The sequence below is a fragment of the Chrysemys picta genome, chromosome 6, assembly GCF_011386835.1.
Source record: "Chrysemys picta bellii isolate R12L10 chromosome 6, ASM1138683v2, whole genome shotgun sequence".
NCBI lineage: Eukaryota > Metazoa > Chordata > Testudines > Emydidae > Chrysemys > Chrysemys picta.
The window spans coordinates 110,884,914-110,905,205 of record NC_088796.1 but is presented as its reverse complement, the minus strand read 5'-3'; the positions used below and the strand labels follow the sequence as shown (position 1 = coordinate 110,905,205).

Here is a 20,292-nt window from a genome sequence, read left to right as displayed (position 1 = left end):
GACAAAATCTAGGGCCCGAGTGGCAGAGCCTCCGGGGCATGGTGCCTTATGACCCGACACGGTAGTGAAAGGGGCAGCAAGGGAATGGGGCCCCTCCACAGCGCTAGGCTCAGGTGCCCCACTAAACGAGGCACCCACCATTACAGCGCTGGGGAGAGATGGAAGCAGCGGCCCCGCCTCATGGGGTAAGGCACCCATGGGCTCAGAGCCCAGCTGCTCGGCATCGGCTGTCACCACAATGTGCACAGCGGTGTCAGCCAGATTACCATCGCGGCCGGGCAGATGGACATGGCCCGGGGCGTTGCAGAGGCCAAAACGGGAGTAACCATCTGAGGCGGAGGGAAGGTGAATGGGGGGGGGGGGCACCAGAGGGCAATCACCCTTACCAAGGTCTTCTAACAGGGGGGCATCCACGCCCTCAGTGGTTGGGGTCAAGCCCAGGGCCTCAATCTCAGCAAAAATAGAAGCAAAGTCCTCTCCCACCTCTACAGGTTCTCCCTCGACAGCAGCCGGGGCAGTAGCCATTGCAGCGCCTACAGGGGGCACAGATGGCAACGGAGCAGCAGGGGTGCTGTCCATAACCCCCTAGAGAGGGACTCCATAGGAGAGGTGGTACTACTGCCTCCGCGGCTGCAGCGACCTCAGCCGACTCCAAATGATGAATGTCAGCAGGGGAGTCAATGGAAGGCCCAGCACCAGCACCCCCCTTCATAGTTTTACTGGGGGTCCCTTCCCCCTTGCCAATGGGGGAGGGTGCTGGACCCGTGCTCCCCACTTGCGGCATCTTCCCCGCACAAGCTCCCAGCTCCCCGAAGAGGGGGGCTGGCCAGCTCGGTCAGAGCCTGGGAGCAAGGGCAATGACGGGAGGGTAAGGGAAGACAAGGGCAGGACAACAGGGAAAGGGACAAACTCCCCCTGAGGCAAGCCCCGCTCGAGTCCTGCTACCGGCCCTGCCATCCTCTCCTCCGCGGGCCCCGGTCTACTACTGACCTCAGCGATAGGTCCCACACGCTGATCTGGGCATGTCGGGGGGGCCTCCCCCGAGACCCGTGCGGAGTTGACAACGGTCACAGATGGAGGAGGGGTGACCCCAGGGACCGGGCAATCAGGGCCGCTGGGGTCCCAGATGCCCCTCCAAGCCGGGCCAGGGGGCAGTACCTCCAGACGTGCACCATCGCTCGGCAGAGAAAGCACCGGGCCACCCCCAAAAATAATAAACCCGGTACTGGGCCCCTCAATGGGGCACCAGAAAGGACCCCTCCAGAGCCTCCCCGTCATGTGCCGTCGGGGGACTTGAACCTGCACCTGCCAGCAGAATGACAAAACATGGCGGAGGGGGGGGTCCTTACAGCCCAATGAAAGGGGGCTGAGGACGGACAGGGGGCTCCCCAGGGTGGAGAGGAATGGCAAAAGGGCGGCATTGGGGAGGAACAAAGGAAAAAAACACCCGTATGCCCAGATCCTCCAAAGGCTCGACGGGGACGTGAATGCCCCCCACCGCCAAGCCCCTCTCCACCGCCTCCTAGGCAGCGGCCTCCGACGCCAGGAAGAACACCACCTTCCCAAACATCTTTGAGGTCACCACCACGGCCGTGGGCCCCACCCCCCGCGCCAACGCCCGCACGTAGGTTTCTACGTGGGGCGAGGCCAGCACCAGGAGGCAACGCACCCCGTGCTCCCTGGTGAGGGTGGAAAAGGGGCCCCGGCCACCGGGAATGGTATTCCAGCAGGCAGCTGGAGCAGATGGCGAGGCGGCGAGCAGAGGGATCGCAGCCACCTGGGCGTATGCCCTGGGGGCCGAGGGAGCAGCACCTCCAGAGCTGGTGGAAGGAACAACAGGCAAGGGAGAAAGCGGAGCTGTGGCCGTTGACGGGGCCGCAGCAGGGGAAGGAACCACTGTCACCAGGGGTTTCACCTTCCAGGCAAGGCCCTTGCCCTTTTTTGACCCCCGGCCCTTCCCACCGGCCAAGGGAGCGATCTCAGAAGTGGAGGTGGCCGAGGTCACGGCAGCAGCAGCGGTGGAATCTCGGGAGCCCCTATCCTTGCCTGCTGGTGCCTCAATGGCAGCGATGGAGGCAGCCCGGCAGCGGCAGTCAAAGCGGCTATCGCAAGGGAGGGTATTGGGAGGGGGACTGGAAGGGAACTGCAGGGGCGTCCAGGGAAGTCCCACCCCCTGAATCACACACCACCGAAAGGGAGGGAAGGGGACAGCCACTAGGACAGGGAAATGGAAGGAAGGAGTGGGAGGGGAGAGAAAGGGAGGGAGAGGGGGGAGAACGGCTACCACACCGCACCCGCTAGGCTGAAAGCAGGGTGGAGGGGCGCCAACAGAAAGGGACAAAAGAAGACAAGGAACACAATTCCAGCACAAGATGAAAAAGAAACCGGCTCCCCCGGCTGCACTAAGGAAAGGAAGGGAAAAACTAAAACATCAGGGGAAAGCGTGCATCAGTGAAGGAGTCACTAAAAAAATGGGGGGGGGGGAATCTCCAATGCCAACAGTAGAACGTGGGCACACAGGCAATGAGGGCTGACCTGGAGGGAGGGCAAGAAGCTTGGGGGCGGAATGCTAGGGAGGGCTAAAGCAGGTGTGCCTCAGGCATGGAAAAGAGAACAGGGTGGGTTCAAAAAACAACCAAACTAAAAGAGGGGGAAATGGGGCTGGCAACCACGCCTGCACGATGGGACAAGGGCGGGGCAAACAAAGTAATCAAGGACCAAAAAACAAAACAGGGCAAACCAGAGCAAACAGGGCAGTAGAAAGGGGACAGGCGGAGCAGGCAACAGAGGGAAAGGAGACAAGCAGCTGCAAGAACAGGGCAGTGGACGAGGCAGAGGAAATGGGGTCCCACTGGCCAAATGCAGCAGGGGAGGGAGGACAAAGCCAAGGGAAGGAAACGAGCACCCACAGGCATCTGAAATACAAATGCCTGTTTGCTGCTGCTACTTTCCCTGTGTCGGGGACTCGAAACCAGATGGCACAGTTCGTTGTCTGACCGCAAAGAGACAGGCAACACCAGCAAGGTCCAAACACAAGCTCTTTATTGAGGAGTGCACACAACAATAGAGAGCGGCCCGTCTCCAGAGAGAACCAGCCCCGATTACAATAACTAGTAATGTTATATAGACAGTTCTGTCGCGTCATAGTTAAAACAACCCAACCCCCCTTTATTAGTTAGAAAGCTTCTAATATTCATGCATATCTATCTTCTTTGACACTACAAACAATTCGTGATGCCTCAGCAACTTCTTATGAGCTTCGTTGTCATGCACCAGAAACTAGGAGAAAGGAGGGAGTTAAAAACAGATGAAGAACAGAAACAGGGAGTGGAGACTGCAAGTTTCCATATGTCCAAATAAATTGTTCCTAGCACTTCTGGTACAAGAATGCGGCCCCCACCTCTTATCTCATTCTCTGCAGCTCAAGCAAGCATGCCCTCAGGTTTCACAGAGAGACAGGAATGGCCCAGCAACTACTGTTAGCCTAACTTTGGCTAAGCTGGCCAAACAATGTTCTATACTCCATATTTTTGGACCTAACACCTGGATGGTTAGATGGGCAGAGCAAACTGCTGGGCCAGGGAGCAGAGAACAGAGCCAAAAGGCAGGTGGAAAGGTGGAGGGGGCAGTGGTGGTGGCAATAGGGGAGCGGGTGGACTAGGGGGAGGGCTCCAGGCCAGTCCCCCAGCTCCCCACAGCAAAGGCACCTGTTGCCGGCACAGGGGCCCGAGGACAGCAACAGTGGGGTTCGTTGCCCGGTGTGCTTCGCGTCAATAAACATACCGGGGTGGAGAAACAATCAAAGTTTATTTGAGATCTCAAAGTGGTGCAAGGAGACAGGCAAGTCTCAAATCAAGCACACCAGCAAAAACAGTTTCTCTCTTCTTTATACATTTTACAACTAAGCCCCCCCTCCCCCTCTCTACTACCCCCCCTCTCTACTACCCCCCCTCTACTCCCCCTCCCCTCTCTACCGAAGGCATGTTTATACATTTAAGCAATTAAATCATTCTAGGGCTATAAATCTAGCTTGTTAGTAACACTCCTCTAAACAGTTATTTGGTTCTGTTTACCCTTAGTTTATTACCACTTCCCCAGCTAGAAACATGCAAACCTCATCATTATCGTTTGGTACCTAGTATGAGCAAGGTCGTAATTGCTAACTGGCTGTTTACACATTCCAATTCCTGTCCTTGGCTTTAGAGGCCGATTAGAGTTAAACATGGAAGGACAGAGTTTAAACATGGAAGAACTCTGGCTCAGGCAGGCCTAGTAACCCCAACAGTTCCCTCCTTTGAGAATACTCAACAAGCTTTTGGCTGAGTTTTCTCATATTCTGTAGACAAGATACGATTGAGTACCATGGAGCTGGGGTTCTCAATGAGAGAGTATGCTAGGATTTCTGGGGAACGGGGGGCACACAGCTTACGGAGGAGCAATTTAAAACAAGCAATCAGGAGGAGGGTGACCAGGCACAGTACCACACCTGTGAGGAGGAGACGCACAAGGCTATTTCCCAGTCCTCCCAGGTTGGGCAACCAACTCCAAAGGGAATCAAAAACTGTGGGTTCCCTTTCCTGAGCCTTCCACTGCTCAAAAGCCTGTTCAGCTGACAGGACGTGCTTGTTAATGTCCTGTGAGTTTTCTGGGACATAAGTACAACATTCACTCCCAATAAGGACACACACCCCGCCCTGGGAGGCTAAAACATAATCTAAGGCCTGTCTATTTTGCAGGGACAGCAACCGGAGCTGGTAAAGCTCTGAGTTAAGGCTTTTCTCTATGGCCAAGGTCTCATTGGCATACTTGGTGAGAAACACAGAGAGCCTACGATAAAATTGAGCCAGTCGTCCTACCCCATAGGATGGGAGAAAGATCATACCCAATCTGTCTCCTTCTGTAATGGGCTCGGGGGTGGCATACAAAGATCTACGTTGCCTGGCGCGGCCAGGGGGCAGTTTAGGGAGGACACGAAGGGGAGAGGCAAGATATCCTAGATAGCAGCTTCCATACCACCGATGCGGTAGCCACTTATAGGCAGAGGTACTGCAAATATAAAAGGAGTGGCCATTCCCTACCAAGCCATTATAACCTCTACTCCACCTATTTACTTGTCTGTCATTAAACGATCCGAACCGGGCGGTGGAGTCGGATTTGACGTTAACATAGACAGGGATGGAAGCATCACTGTCAGAGGATAAATAATACTGACAGGTGCTATTCCCAGCAAACCAGGTGTGATTGCTGGACTTAAACTGTCGATAGCACACCAACCCAGGGGCCACTGGCCGCAACCTAATAGGGGAAGGGATATATGTTGAGTTGGCCTGCGGCTTCCATGGGTCGTCCCTTAATGCATACTGGGACTCAATGGTACAATTCTGCGACAAGGGGATACCCGAGGCATTTTTCCCCCTACTGAACCATCCCCAACAGATATCTGACCAATTCTGGGGAACTACCCTCCAGGGTAACCCTGCAGCATGGTGTGGGATTTGGGAGCATACCCAGCAGTTGGAGAGGTTAAACTCTTGGGCAAAGCAAACCTTCAGGGACTCATATGTGTTTGTCTCTAAGTTAGTAGGGATTCCTTTCCATCCCGCATGTGCCTGGGGGGAAACGGGAGTTAACAAGAGGAGTGTCCCTATGGCAAAGAGCACCACTGTGGCAGACCCTGGATCTGAACTCATATAGGACAGGTGACCCTAGGGCCTAACAATCACAATTCCCCAAATACCCACAAAATAACAATTACCAATAGTAAGCAGATTAAAAACAAAAGGGACCAGGCCACCAGGTTAGGCCGGTCCTGTGAAAACAAACACAACCAACGCTCAGAGGTCTCGCAGGGAGTGCGCTGTGACTGTCCAAAGAGATCACAGGGCATTCCCAGCAGACACTATTTTCGTCTGAATAACAGCTTAAGTCCCAAATCGTGGCTGGCAGTCTTCTCTGCAGGCTGGATGGTCCACTGTTCAGGAGCAGGCACTGCTTTCAGACCAGAGTGATGAATCCAGTTCTTGTGTCCCTCAACCTTTGCTGCTGTATGGGAGACCAGCAGGACGGTGTGGGGTCCCTTCCACTTCTCTTGGAGAGGCTCGTCCTTCCAGGTCCGGACGAGTACGGAATCGCCTGGCTGCAAGGAGTGGATCGGGGCATCCAGCGGGAGAGGTTGCAAATCTTTGGTATACCTGTGGAGAGAACAGAGAACAGCAGACAGAGAGCACATGTACTGAGATAAGAAGCCACACCCCATTTCCCACTCCCCTGCCAGAACCGGTGTATCATTCATAGGCCATGCCCTTCCAAACAATCTCGAAGGGACTGAGCCCTAACCTGCCCTTAGGGAGAGCGCGAATGCGGAGCAAAAACAGGGGGCAAAGCATCAGGCCACTTAAGGGAAGCCTCTTGGCAAACCTTTGACAGGTGCCGCTTAAGTGTCTGATTTGTACGCTCCACTACCCCACTGGCCTGCGGTCGCCATGGCGTGTGAAGCTTCCAGGGGATCTGTAGGGCATCCGATATCTTCTGAATGACTTGGGATGTGAAGTGTGTTCCGTTGTCAGATTCCATCCACTGGGGGAGCAATCTGAGCCTTATTCTGTGCTACTCGATATCCTCGAAGTCCAACAAAGTTCAGGAGGCTCACAGTGGCTTTAAGGCAAGAGGTTAGACCCACAGCAGCAATTAACAAGTCATCCACATATTGCAGGAGGAGGACTTTGTCCTCGTTGTCCCACTCCTCCAAGTCTCTAGCCAGGGCCTGGCTGAAAAGGGTGGGGGAATTTTTAAATCCCTGAGCCAGCACTGTCCAGCAAAGCTGCTTTCTAACCCTCCTTTTGTCCTCCCACTCGAAGGAGAAAATCTCCTGAGACTGGAGGTCAACCGGAATCGTGAAGAAAGCATCCTTTAAATCCAGGACTGAAAAATGGGTGTACTGCCCCCCTATAGAGGCCAACAATGTATACGGATTTGGAACAAGGGGGTGTAGAGTCTTAACCTGCTCATTAACTGCCCTCAGGTCCTGGACCAGCCGGTATGTGCCATTGGGCTTTTGTACAGGCAAGACAGGAGTGTTCCAAGCTGACTGGCATTCTCGAAGTACCCCGCACTTTAGGAACTGGTCTATAGTTTCCTGCAATCCCTCTCTGGCTTCCCTTTTGATCGGATACTGCTTGATTCGCACTGGACCTTTTCCTGGCAAGAGCTGAACAGTAATAGGAGTATGATGGGCTGCCCTTCCTGGGATCCCTGATGCCCATACCAGAGGAAAAACCCGCTTCTCCCACTGACTCCACTCTGGGGCTTGCATGGCTGAGGGTTAAATTGCAAGAGTCATTAGCCAGGCATTCTCTGGAGGTAAGGTGAGGCTTATTTCATCTTGAGTGAAATGCAGGGTGGCACCTAAGCGACAAAGCAGATCCCGTCCTAATAGTGGCGTTGGACAATCGGGGAGGTAAACCAGTTTGTGAGATAGAGTTCTGTTTCCCAAAGCACATTCCGCTGGGGCATATACTGGGCACTTAGTTCCTTTCCCTGTGGCACCCACCACTGTGAGGGAATCTGCCACAGGCAGCTGAAGGGGTTGGTTTACAGCAGTTCGTGCAGCTCCAGAGTCTATTAAAAAGTCTGTGTCTGAATCTCCCACCCGCATTTATACTCAGGGTTCTGGGGGCAGGATAGTCCGTCTCCCCTGACACCCCTATTCTTGATCCTCCGCTGCCATCATAGGGGTACCTTCCCTTTCGGGGCACTCATTTTTCCAATGTCCCTCCTTTTGGCATATGGCACACTGGTTGCGAACCAGACGCCTTTCCTGTGAGCCAGGGCGCCCACGCCCACGTCCTCTCATTCCCCGGCCCCTTCCACCTTCCTGAAATCTTCCCCTGCCACCAGCCTGTACTGCTGCAACCATCATTTTCACTTGCCTCTTTTCCTTTTCTCCCTCCCTAAGGCTGTAAGCCCTGTTTGCAGTTTCCAAAATCTGTGCCATTGTCATGCCCATCAAATCCTCCTTTTTCTGCAGTTTCCTTTTAATATCAGGGGTGGCACGGCTGGTAAAGATACCCTTTATAATTGCCTCAGTAGCCTGATCATCGGGGTTTGCATTAGTAGTTTGCCTGATGGTATCCCGAATACGCTGCAGAAAAGCAACCGGACTCTCTTTTGGCTCCTGTACTAGCTCATACGGCTTAGCCCAATTGTTATGTCGGACAGCTGAGTGTCGGAGACCATGTAATAGGAGCTCCTTGTATACAGTGAGACAGGTTAGATCCGCCGGCACGTTGGGATTCCACCAGGGGTCTGCTGTAGGGACCTGAACTGCAGCAACAGGAACATTTGCTGCGTTTGCCTCATGTCTAAGCTGTGCCTCCTCTCGTGCCTTAGACACAACCTGATTACGCTCCACCTCAGACAGCAGGGTCCGCATAAGGACATTACAGTCATCCCAGTCAGGCTTATGGCTAGCCAGACACCCTTCAAAGACCGAGATAAACTTGCTTGGATTCGTAGAGAATTCCCCTGCCCGTGCCTTAAAAGCTGCTAGGTCCACTGGGTTAAAAGGCACATGCGTATAAACCGGCATTGTAGTGGCTGGGCGATTTTCTGCTCCAGGATGGGCTATCCGAGTCTCAGTGATCAATGGATAGAATCCCACCGAGGGGGCAATCTCTGGGACCTGAGCACCCTATCTTTATATGGTGGGGGTATTGGAGCCAAAGGGGACACCGACTCTGCCATTACAACCAGGGGGGGTTCTGAGGACTAACAATAGTTACTACCGAACCTGTCGGAGTCAAATTACACTTTTGCAAAAGATCTGATCTATCTCTTAACAACATAAACAACTGTACATACATATGTTCATTCCATTTACCCGTACGCTGACAAAATAAAAGCAATTGAAGGATCGTATTATAATTAAGTGATCCCTCTGGTGGCCACCTTTCCTGGTCCTCTAGCTGATATTGAGGCCAGTCTACTGTACAGAATCTTTTTAATTTACTTTTAATCAACGGATCCGATCCAAACACTTTCCAGTTCACCAGAATGCATTCTAAGGGCGTACACCTTGCCCTGCCTGCAGTACTCTGTCCCTGCCCCATACTCTAGGGAGACACTGGGCGTCCCCAGGTCAAAACAGGTAAAGTCCCCACTAGACTGTTCCTACCTTATCCAAGGGTCCGGTTCTGCACCGTCGCCCTATCCACGGGACCGGTTCCCCACCGTCGCCCGCAGCTGCTTCTCCACTACTCGAGCGCGTTGCACCGTTGTGCCCTCCGGGGTCGATCAAATCACGTCTCCGCCGAGGCCCCCGATGAAGTCACCGGTGAGCGCTCTAGGCGTCGGGCGTCGTCGTAATCCGTCGGCCGCCAGGAGGGATCTGGGCAAGGCTAAATTTCAGCCTCGAGCCCACCCAGGGATGCCAAGACTGTTGCCAGCACAGGGGCCCGAGGACAGCAACAGTGGGGTTCGTTGCCCAGTGTGCTTCTCGTCAATAAACATACCGGGGTGGAGAAACAAAGTTTATTTGAGATCTCAAAGTGGTGCAAGGAGACAGGCAAGTCTCAAATCAAGCACACCAGCAAAAACAGTTTCTCTCTTCTTTATACATTTTACAACTAAGCCCCCCCCTCCCCCTCTCTACTACCCCCCCTCTCTCCCCCTCTCTACTACCCCCCCTCTACTCCCCCTCCCCTCTCTACCAAAGGCATGTTTATACATTTAAGCAATTAAATCATTCTAGGGCTATAAATCTAGCTTGTTAGTAACACTCCTCTAAACAGTTATTTGGTTCTGTTTACCCTTAGTTTATTACCACTTCCCCAGCTAGAAACATGCAAACCTCATCATTATTGTTTGGTACCTGTGACGTCGTGCAGTCTATATGGTTTTATAAAAACTTGATAATAAGTCAATATAATGTAACAGATAGTTTTAGAGAAAATATGGTAATAAGTGAATGTAAGTAACTGGGATATGCCTCATGCAAAAGGTCTCTTGTAAGGTATCATTACAAAGCTTATAATCTACTGAGTGTGATCATCTGATTTGTATAAATGTACCACTCTTGTATCTAAAACTAGAAATATAAAATGTAACTCTGAGGGCCTATTGTAATTGTGTAAAGTGTGGACCATTAATGATGGTTTGGAATCTTGATGACTCCCATTGTCTGCAGATGGCTGTATTTACCTGTGAGTCTTCCTGTATATGTGTGTGCTGGCAAGTGAGTAATGAAGTCTTGCAGTGACATGTGATCATGTCACCTGAACTGGAATCCATCTTTAACCTGGTGCTTTTCCAGTGAGGGGGGGTGGAAACCCAGAGAGACAAAGAGTTCCCGCCTTATGCAAAAGATATATAAAGGGGGGAAGAGAACAGAGAGGGGGAGAAGCCATCATGAAGAATCCCCTAGCTACCACCTGAGCTGCAACAAGAGCTGTACCAGGGGAAAGAATTGTGCCCAGGCCTGGAAGGTGTCCAGTCTGAGAAAAACTTACTGAAACATCTCTGAGGGCGAGATTATCTGTATTTAGTTTGATTAGGCATAGATTTGCGCATTTTATTTTATTTTGCTTGGTGACTTACTTTGTTCTGTCTGTTACTACTTTGAACCACTTAAATCCTACTGTCTGTATTTAATAAAATCACTTTTTATTTAGTAATTTACTCAGAGTATGTATTAATACCTGGGGGAGCAAACAACTGTGCATATCTCTCTATCAGTGTTATAGAGGGCGAACAATTTATGAGTTTGCCCTGCATAAGCTTTATACAGGATAAAACGGATTTATCTGGGTTTAGACCCCACTGGGAGATGGGCATCTGAGTGTTAAAGACAAGCACTCTACTGCGAGCTGTTTTCAGGTAAACTTGCAGCTTTGGGACAAGTGATTCAGACCCTGGATCTGTGTCTGGAGCCAAACAGGAGTGTCTGGCTCAGCAAGACAGGGTGCTGGAGTCCTGAGCTGGCAGGGAAAACAGAAGCAGGGGTAGTCTTTGCACATCGGGTGGCAGCTCCCAAGGGGGTTTCTGTGATCCAACCCGTCACAGTACCTGGTATGAGCAAGGTCGTAATTGCTAACTGGCTGTTTACACATTCCAATTCCTGTCCTTGGCTTTTGAGGCCGATTAGAGTTAAACATGGAAGGACAGAGTGTAAACATGGAAGAACTCTGGCTCAGGCAGGCCTGGTAACCCCAACACACCTACCACCACAGAAACAAGGATGTAACAAACCCCCTCCACAAAACAAGGCCTTCTCTACTCCCTCCTCACCTCCAGCAGCAGTAACAGCTCCCCAGCAGCAGCAAGGGCAGCAGCAACCCAGCCAGGGGAGGCCCCAAAAACGATGGAAAAAGTGGAGCCTCACACTCCCCTCTGAGGGGCACACCAGTAGAGTCCTCCCCACAGCAGCAGGGTGGCAACCAGCCAGCAGAATGGCCTCAAAAGAGTGGAAAACAGGTATCTCAGCCCTCAGAACAAACAGGTCCCTTGTTCCCTGGGTAAGGTAACAGGGACAGTTTCAGAACAAGCAGGAACCAGTTAAGGCAGGCAGGCTAATTAGGACACCTGGAGCCAATTAAGAAGAAACTGCTAGAATCAATTAGGACAGACTGGCTAATCAGGGCACCTGAGTTAAAAAGGACCTCACTTCAGTTTGTAGCATGCATGCGAGGAGCAGGGAACAAGAGGTACTAGGAGCTGAGAGTGAGAAGGCGTATTGCTGGAAGATTGAAGAGTACAAGCATTATCAGACCCTAGGAGAAAGGTCCTGTGGTGAGGATAAAGAAGGTGTTGGGAGGAGGCCATGGGGAAGTAGCCCAGGGAGTTGTAGCTGTTGCGCAGCCATACCAGGAGGCACTCTAGACAGCTGCAGTCCACAGGGCTCTGGGCTAGAACCCGGAGTAGAGGGTGGGCCCGGGTTCCCCCCAAACCTCTCAACTCCTGATCAGACACAGGAGGAATTGTCCTGGACTGTGGCTTCTATCAGAGGGGAAGGTCTCTGGCCTGTTTCCTGATCCACATGGTAAATCTCTGAAGCGAACAAATCCGCCAATAAGCGCAGGACCCACCAAGGTAGAGGAGGAACTTTGTCACAGAGGCAATAAAGAATAACTACATGTTTAAGCAATGGCAGAAAGCAAGGATGGTGGGAAATTATGAGGAATACAAGCCGGTAAAAAAGATAGCCAAAAGAGTGGTTGTGATGTTACCTTAATTTAGGGTTCCCATCCTCTACCCTCCCTGGGCCCGGGATTCCAATGGCTCTCTACAGGTTAGCAGGACCTTTTCCCAGTGAATGAGCCTTAAACATGTACATGTATGTATTAATTAATCAGCAGAATACACATACCAAGCATCTAATGCTCACCACTCCCAATAAAGCAGCCAGACATCTTCTGATGGCCAGTCAGTGTCCTATCTCGTACGGGGCTCCAGCTTCTGCACAGTATGATTGTGCAGGGGTTAAGAGTTCTGGCAGCTTTGGTCTTGAGCTGTGTCCCAGAGTTAGGTTCCAACAGGCCTCTCATCTGACCTTCATTATATAGTGAAAATGAGAGTCCTTATTTATACCTTAACCAATTATTTTAATCGAAGCGTAACTATACAATAATGCTAACCAGTCATAACACCTATTGGGCTAAAACAATATTCCTAGCAATAGCAAAACCTCATAATTTCTACTTATCAACAAAAGCAACTTTTTACAAGAAATTAACACAGACATCCAGTAAGAAACTTACAGAAACTCAAGGTAGCTGTCCATACTCCCCTCCATTCCCATCGCCTGTGATTTTACTGAATCTATCCCTGTTAGTAATGCTGCAACTGATACGTCTCTATCTATCTAAGCAAAGGCCACATGGCGGCAAGTATAATAGGCTGGGGAAGGCTATGCCTCCCCAAACAGCCCCTCGTGGCCCTGCCCTGAGGCTCCCTCCTGCTTGCCCTTGGCCCCAGCCCAGGGAGGCTGCTCCTCTTCCAGAGAGCCTGCTGGGACGCGGGGTAGGGAAACTGGGACTTGAAGTGCTCAAAGCTGGGGCTGCCCAGTGCTTGGGGGAGCCCTGGAGTTTGGGCTACACCGCCCAGTGCTCCAGGGCTAGGGGTGCTGGGGCCACGCAGCCCGGCACTCTGGGGCTGGGGGTGGGGCCGCCCACCAGCCTGCCCGGTGCTCCGGGGGCAGGGGAGAGTGTGCGCCACCCAATCTGCGCCACCCACCCTCCTGCCTAGGGTTGCCAGGTGTCTGGTTTTCGACTGGAACACCCAGTCAAAAAGGGACCCTGGCGGCTCCAGTAAGCACTGCTGACCAGGCCATTAAAAGTCTGGTTGGCGGCGCAGGCAGGCTCCCTACCCAGCTCTGTGCAACTCCTGAGAAGCTGCCGACATCTCCCTCTGGCTCCTAGGCAGAGGGACGGCCCCAGGGGCTTTGTGCACTGCCCTCGCCCCCAGGAACCACAGCCAATAGGAGCTGAGGGAGCAGCGCCTGCAGGCACGGGCAGTGTTCAGAGCCACGTGGTCACGCTTCCATCTAGGAGCTGGAGAGAGATGTCGGCAGCTTCCTGTGAGCTGCCTGAGATAAGCACTGCCCGGAGTCCACAACCCGAATCCCCTCCTGCCCCAGCCCTGAGCCCCCTTCTGCACCCCAAACCCCGACCCCACTCCAGAGCCCATATCCCCAGACGGCGCCCTCACAACTGTATACATGAAAATATATCCTATAACATTACTGTAACAATTACTATAACATCACATCCCAACCTCCTACCCCAGCCCAGAGCCCTCTCCTGAATCCCACACCCCTCATCTCCAGCCCCACCCCAGAGCCCTCACCCCCAGCTGGAGCTCTCACCCCCTACCGCACCCCAACCTCCTGCCCCAGCCTGGAGCTCTCTCCTGCACCCCTCATCTCCAGCCCCACCCCAGAGCCCACAGTCTCGCACCTTCCCCCCAGCCAGTGAAAATGAGCAAGTGAGCAAGGGTGGGGGAGAGCGAGCAACTGAGGGAGCTGGGGGGTGCGGCCTCAGAGAAGGGGCATGGCAGGGGGCAGGGCAAGGGTGTTCGGTTTTCTGCAAATAGAAAGTTGGCAACCCTACGCCTGCGCAGTGTTCTGAGACTGCACCGCCCACCAAGCACTCCGGGACTGGAGGTGCTTGGTTGGCCATGGGCTTGGGGGGGGGGGGAAGGGGCTGGAAGCCGTGGGGGTCTCTGGACTTTGTCAGGAGAAAGGAGCGGGAGGGGCGGGGCCTCAGGTGGAAAGGGTGGGCCAGGCCAGAGGCTAGGCTCCCCGAGCCCATGGTTCACCCACCGCCAGGCAACACAGAATTCCCTTGACTCTAGTTTTTGATTCCAACTTATGGTGGCTGAGCATACAAGGTGGCTGCGATTTCTACTAAGTCCATACACAAGATGGATGTGCATCACGTCAAGTCCAGGCCTCTCATTACAGTGGAAGCTAAGGGTCAGGAATTTAAAGACTTTATATGCATGTGACGCTCTGTACCTCGGGGGGAACACCCAGCACCCCAATGTTCATCCTTGTAAAATGATTGTGTGGGATCCAATGCAAAGTTTGTCATGTCTTTGGAAGGCTCACGATGCACTGAGCATGGTTGTTATAGTGATGTTATAGTAATTGTTACAGTTATAGGTTATATTTTCATGTATACAGTTATGAAGCTGAAAATATATCCTCATGGCTTAAAGCAAGCCCAGGAAAATCTCTCCAAGAACACAGAGGCAGTTCACACCTCATCAGGGCAGGTATGGGACAAACCCAGCCCAGCCTCACAGGAACAAAGGACACTGGCCTAGGCAGCAAGAAAAGAATCTGTTAGACTCTCGAGTGAGTCACCCTCCTTCCTTTGGCCAGTTTAGAACTGTGATGAAGCAGGGGGACAAAGACAAGAGGGAAGAAAGGACATGATAAAAGGGAGAGACGTTTGCCATGCTCTTCCTCTCTCTTCCACCTCCACCTACAGACACCCCACCACCCAACTGAAGCGCTGATCAAAGGGGAGAGCCTGGCTGAAGAGCAACCAGTCAGACTGTGCTGAGAAGCAGCTAAGTTTGTAAGGGCATTGAAAGTGTTAAGATCAGCTTAGAATGCGTTTTGCTTTTATTTCATTTGACCAAATCTGATTTGTTATGTTTTAACTTATAATCATTTAAAATCTATCTTTATAGTTAATAAATCTGTTTGTTTGTTCTACCTGAAGCAGTGCGTTTAGTTTGAAGCGTGACAGAGACTCCCCTTTGGATAACAAGCCTGGTACATATCAATTTCTTTGTTAAATTGACGAACTCATATAAGCTTCCAGTGTCCAGCGGCCATAACTGGACACTGCAAGATGGAGGTTCTTAGGGTTGTGTCTGGGACCGGAGATATTGGCTAGTGTCATTCGGTTGAAAGTAGCTGGGAGTAGCTTACATGCCAGAGGCTGTGCATGAACAGCCCAGGAGTGGGGGTTCTCACAGCAGATCAGGGTAAGAGTCAAGGATTGGAGTGACCTAGCACATCACTGGTCCAGATAACACCAGAGGGGAATGTCACAATGCGGTACTACTAACAGCTGCAATTGTTTTATGTGAGCAGAGCTCACTAAAGGCCCCAGTTGTCTTGCCAGTGGCAAGCAGAGATGAGGCCTCAGAAGCAGTTCTGGTCATTTGAGCAGCAGGTAGAGCAAAAGCAGTAGCTGGACCCAGCCACAGCAGGCAGAGCAAAGTGGCAGTCAGATTCACTCACAGAATTCACGGCTTCCAAACAGGAGGGCAGCAGAGCAAGCAGCAGCGTGAAAGCAGTTGTATGTACTGCAGTGGGAGAAGGGGAATTCATAGCAGTTTAGTTTATGCTATGCCCCATTTACTGTGTCATGGAAAAAGTCACCCACGCATTATTTTGATCAGAGACTCAAGCCTGAGGCCCATTTATTGCAATACATACCAACGCGTTGGGGGTAGAGGTTACAAACCACTCCCCCAATCTGGAGTACAATTTGCCTTTTTAAAGCCGAAAACTGCAAACATGTTGCACGTTACACATAATTTATGAGAATAGGAGAGTTAGGGTCTTTCTGCCCTTCTCCGCAACCCCCAGGCAATTTCTCGGAATAGAGGGTTCATTTGGGTAGAGGGGTTCCTGGTGGTTTCCAATACTGGCACTACTTTGCCTCATTTGGGGTGCTTGTTGTGCAAATGTTCGCATCAGGGTGCAGTTTACGGAAAGGGAATCATGCACTTGGAGAAAGGGGGGGGGTCTAGGGCAGTCCAACAGAGAGATATGATTAGTTAGTTTAATAGTTACACTCTTGCTTATTGCTTCATACAAGCGGTTATTATATTTCACCAGACACACAAGTGGTTATTATATTTCATTTACCATAAACGCACATGCTAATATTATTGCTGCTGGGCCTCCCCTCCTCTCATCATAACCCTTGACAGTTTCTAGCAGAAACTGTGAGGCCTAGTCTGGCTCAAGCTTGCGGCCTGTAAGGCAAGTCCAGGCCGCTCTCCCGATCAGTACAGGGGAGGCCTTCCAGGCCCATCCCTCCACAACTGCATATTCATTTTGATGATATAAATAGCAAGAAATGTCTCCCTCTTTTTGGATTTTGCTGTACAAAATAGATCCTATACTGAGATCTTGTGTGTTGCTGATGTGTGGAGAAAACAGGAGTTCCATATGGATTCTGGTTGACCTCTTCACTCTCTCTCTCACTACTTCTTCCCTTCCTGCCATTACTCATACTGTGTTCCCGTTAGGGAAACAGTGTACTTATTACTAATACCTTCTATTTCTTAAGAGCTGGTGAGTTATGTTAGCTACTGTGACAGGGTCAGGCCAGACAGCTACAGAAGAGTGTTCCTTTTGAGTACCGGGATGTGGGAGAGCGCTAGCTCTCCCACTGCTGAAAGCCCCTCCTCCAGCCTAGGGAGGGGCTACTAAACCCAGAACCCAACTGAGTTCAGGGGACAACAAAGGCAACAACAGGAACAGGCATGGGGGTCAAAGGGCGAAAACTAAGGAACCGGAAGGGGACACCGAGGAAAGAACCCCGGACAGCGCCCACTGCTCCTCGAAAACATCGAGAGAGCCGGAAGCCGCTGCCCAGAGGAACTCTGCCCGGATATGTGAATGGATGAAAGAACAAAAAATGGCCCCACAGTCGCAGCCCCCCCCCCCCGCCAGCCTCCTCTCCCTGGTGTTACGAATGGCAACCTTGGCCATGGCTAGGAGGAGGTTGACGAGGTGGTCCCACAACTTCGTGAGGCCTCGGATCGGGTGTGCATAAAGAAATAAGTGCGGAGAAAAGTGCAGCCATAACCTCAATAAGAGGCTCTGGAGGAGCCGGAAGAGGGGCTGGAGCCTGGCGCACTGAAGGTACGCGTGCGCCATGGTCTCCCTCACGCCACAGAAGGGACAGACTTCAGGGACAGTGGTAAACCATGCCAAGTACATGCCCGGTTACGGGAGAGTATTAGAAGGCAGATATATTAGTCCCAGATTAAGTAGATCCCTTTTCCCTGGGTAAGGTAACGGGGGCAGTTCCAGAACAAACAGGAACTTGCTGGAACCAATTAAGGCAGGCAGGCTGTAACAATGTGGTTCTGGCGGGACCCAACTGAGAGTGCCAATTCAGGTCAAATCGCTTAAAACAGGGCAGTTACAGCCCTACGCTGGGGTTTTTCCACCTCTAAGGCAAACCAAACCAGCCAGACAAAGACGACTTTGGTCTCACCCCACTGGCTAACCACAAGTCACACAAGCAATTCCCTTAGACACTCCAGTTTCCCAGTATCACCATCACTTGTTATGGGGACAAATGGTTATGAAAACCAATACCTCAGTAAAAGAAAAAAGGTTCTCCTGATCCCAAAGGATCAAGCCCCAGACCCAGGTCAATATACAAATTAGATCTTACCCACAGATTACGCTATTGCCAATTCTTTAGAATCTAAAATCTAAAGGTTTATTTATAAAAGGAAGAAGATATAGCTGAGAGCTAGAATTGGTTAAATGGAATCAATTACATACAGTAATGACAAAGTTCTTGGTTCAGGCTTGTAGCAGTGATAGAATAAACTGCAGGTTCAAATCAAGTCTCTGGAGTACATCCACAGCTGGGATGAGTCATTCAGTCCTTTGTGTAGAGCTTCTGTTTGTAGCAAAGTCCCTCCAGACGTAAGAAGCAGGATTGAAGACAAGATGGGGATGAGGCATCAGCCTTTTATAGTCTTTTCCAGGTGTAAGAACACCTCTTTGTCCTTACTGTGGAAAATTACAGCAAAATGGAGTCTGGAGTCACATGCGCCAGTCCCCGCATACTTTGCTGAGTTGCAAAGCGTATTTGCCTTCTCTCAATGGGTCAATTGTATAGTTGATGGTCCTTAATGGGCCATCAAGCAGGCTAGGCAGAGCTAACACCAACTTGTCTGGGATGTCTCCCAGAAGCATAGCAAAAGTTTGAAATACAGACAGTATAGAGCCAATATGCATAACTCCAACTACAAAATTGATACACACATATAGACAGCATAATTATAACCAGCAAACCATAACCTTGTCTTAGACACCTCATTTGACCCCCTTTATGCAAGAGTTGGTGCCACTACAGGACTTTGGTTGCAACCATGTTCTGTATGGTCCCAGTTTAAATCAATAATGTGACACAGGCTAATTAGGATACCTGGAGCCAATTAAGAAGAAACTGCTAGAATCAATTAGGACAGACTGGCTAATCAGGGCACCTGAGTTAAAAAGGACCTCACTTCAGTTTGTAGCATGCATGCAAGGAGCTGGGAGCAAGAGGCACTAGGAGCTGACAGTGAGAAGGTGTATTGCTGGAGGATTGAAGAGTACAAGCATTATCAGACACCAGGAGAAAGGTTCTGTGGTGAGGATAAAGAAGGTGTTGGGAGGAGGCCATGGGGAAGTAGGCCAGGGAGTTGTAGCGCAGCTGTTCCAGGAGGCACTCTAGACAGCTGCAGACCACAGGACCCTGGGCTGGAACCCGGAGTAGAGGGCGGGCCCGGGTTCCCCCCAAACCTCCCAACTCCTGATCAGATACAGGAGGAATTGTTCTGGACTGTGGCTTCTACCAGAGGGGAAGGTTTCTGGGCTGTTCCCTGACCCACATGGTGAAAATCTGAGGTGAACAAATCCGCCAATAAGTGCAGGACCCACCAAGATAGAGGAGGAACTTTATCACACTACCTAGGGGGTCACTCAATTAGGGGGAACTGCAAAGAATGGGGCAGACAATCCCCATAAAGCTGGTGGATATTCCAATATGTAGGTTTACCAAGCCACGATTAAACAGCTTCTTTATTACCTTACTGGTTACTCATAAGTCCAAACAACACAGTTCTCTTAAAGTGATCCAGGCTTCCATGCAGGTACTCACGTCAAATATGATGAAAATTTCTTTAGATCTTATTTCATTATATAAAAGAAAAGGTTCTACTAATCCCTAAGGATCAGACACATTACCTCCCAGGTTAACGAATGTTCAGATCTTACCCAAATACACACTACAGCCAATTCTTATTAAAATCTAAAGGTTTATTTATAGAAAGAAAGGTAAGAGTTCAAATTGATTAAAGGAATCAATTACATACAGTTATGGCAAAGTTCTTGACTCAGGCTTGTAGCAGTGATGGAATAAATTGCTGGTTTACATCAAGTCTCTGGAATACAGCCACAGCTTGGATTGGTCATTCAGTCCATTGTTCAGAGCTTCGGTTTGTAGCAAATCTCCTCCAGAGGTAAGAAGCAGGATTGAAGACCAAATGGAGAAGATGCAGCTGCCTTTTATAGTCTCTTGGCATGCAGCCTGTGCTTCCTTTGTTTCAAACACAAGCTGCCCAGCACATGGCTTGGAAGTCTTGGAGTTCTTTCCATAGGCATGTCCCTGCATGCTTTGCTAAGTCATAAAGCTGTGCTCATGCCAAACTGTCTGGGGTGTCACCCAGAAGCATAGCACAGGTTTGAAATACAGACACACATACATATCTATAACTCATAATACAAAGGTGATACAAATATATAAACAAGATTTTCATATCCAGCAAATTATAACGTCTTTGCAGATATCTTAGATGGCATATCTGGTTGATTACTTCGTGGGCATTACCCCAGGAGCAAACATTTGAAATCCAGGTATAGAGGCAATACTTATCACTTTAAATACAAAAATGACACATGCATACAGATAGCATAATCATAACCAGCAAAACATAACCCTTTTATAGACACCCACTAGACAACCTATGTACAATATTTGC

General features: G+C 50.7%; 1 long non-coding RNA gene across 1 annotated transcript; it reads right to left on the bottom strand.

The window, feature by feature from the left end:
* Positions 1 to 3,788: 3,788 nt before the first annotated feature.
* On the bottom strand, positions 3,789 to 19,795 carry LOC135972259 (uncharacterized). The gene is made up of 4 exons (XR_010588680.1): positions 19,627 to 19,795; positions 12,362 to 12,544; positions 9,173 to 9,489; positions 3,789 to 6,191 (listed from the first exon to the last, which is right to left on the bottom strand). It is a non-coding gene; the product is annotated as an uncharacterized LOC135972259 (long non-coding RNA).
* Between the last annotated feature and the right edge of the window lie 497 nt (positions 19,796 to 20,292).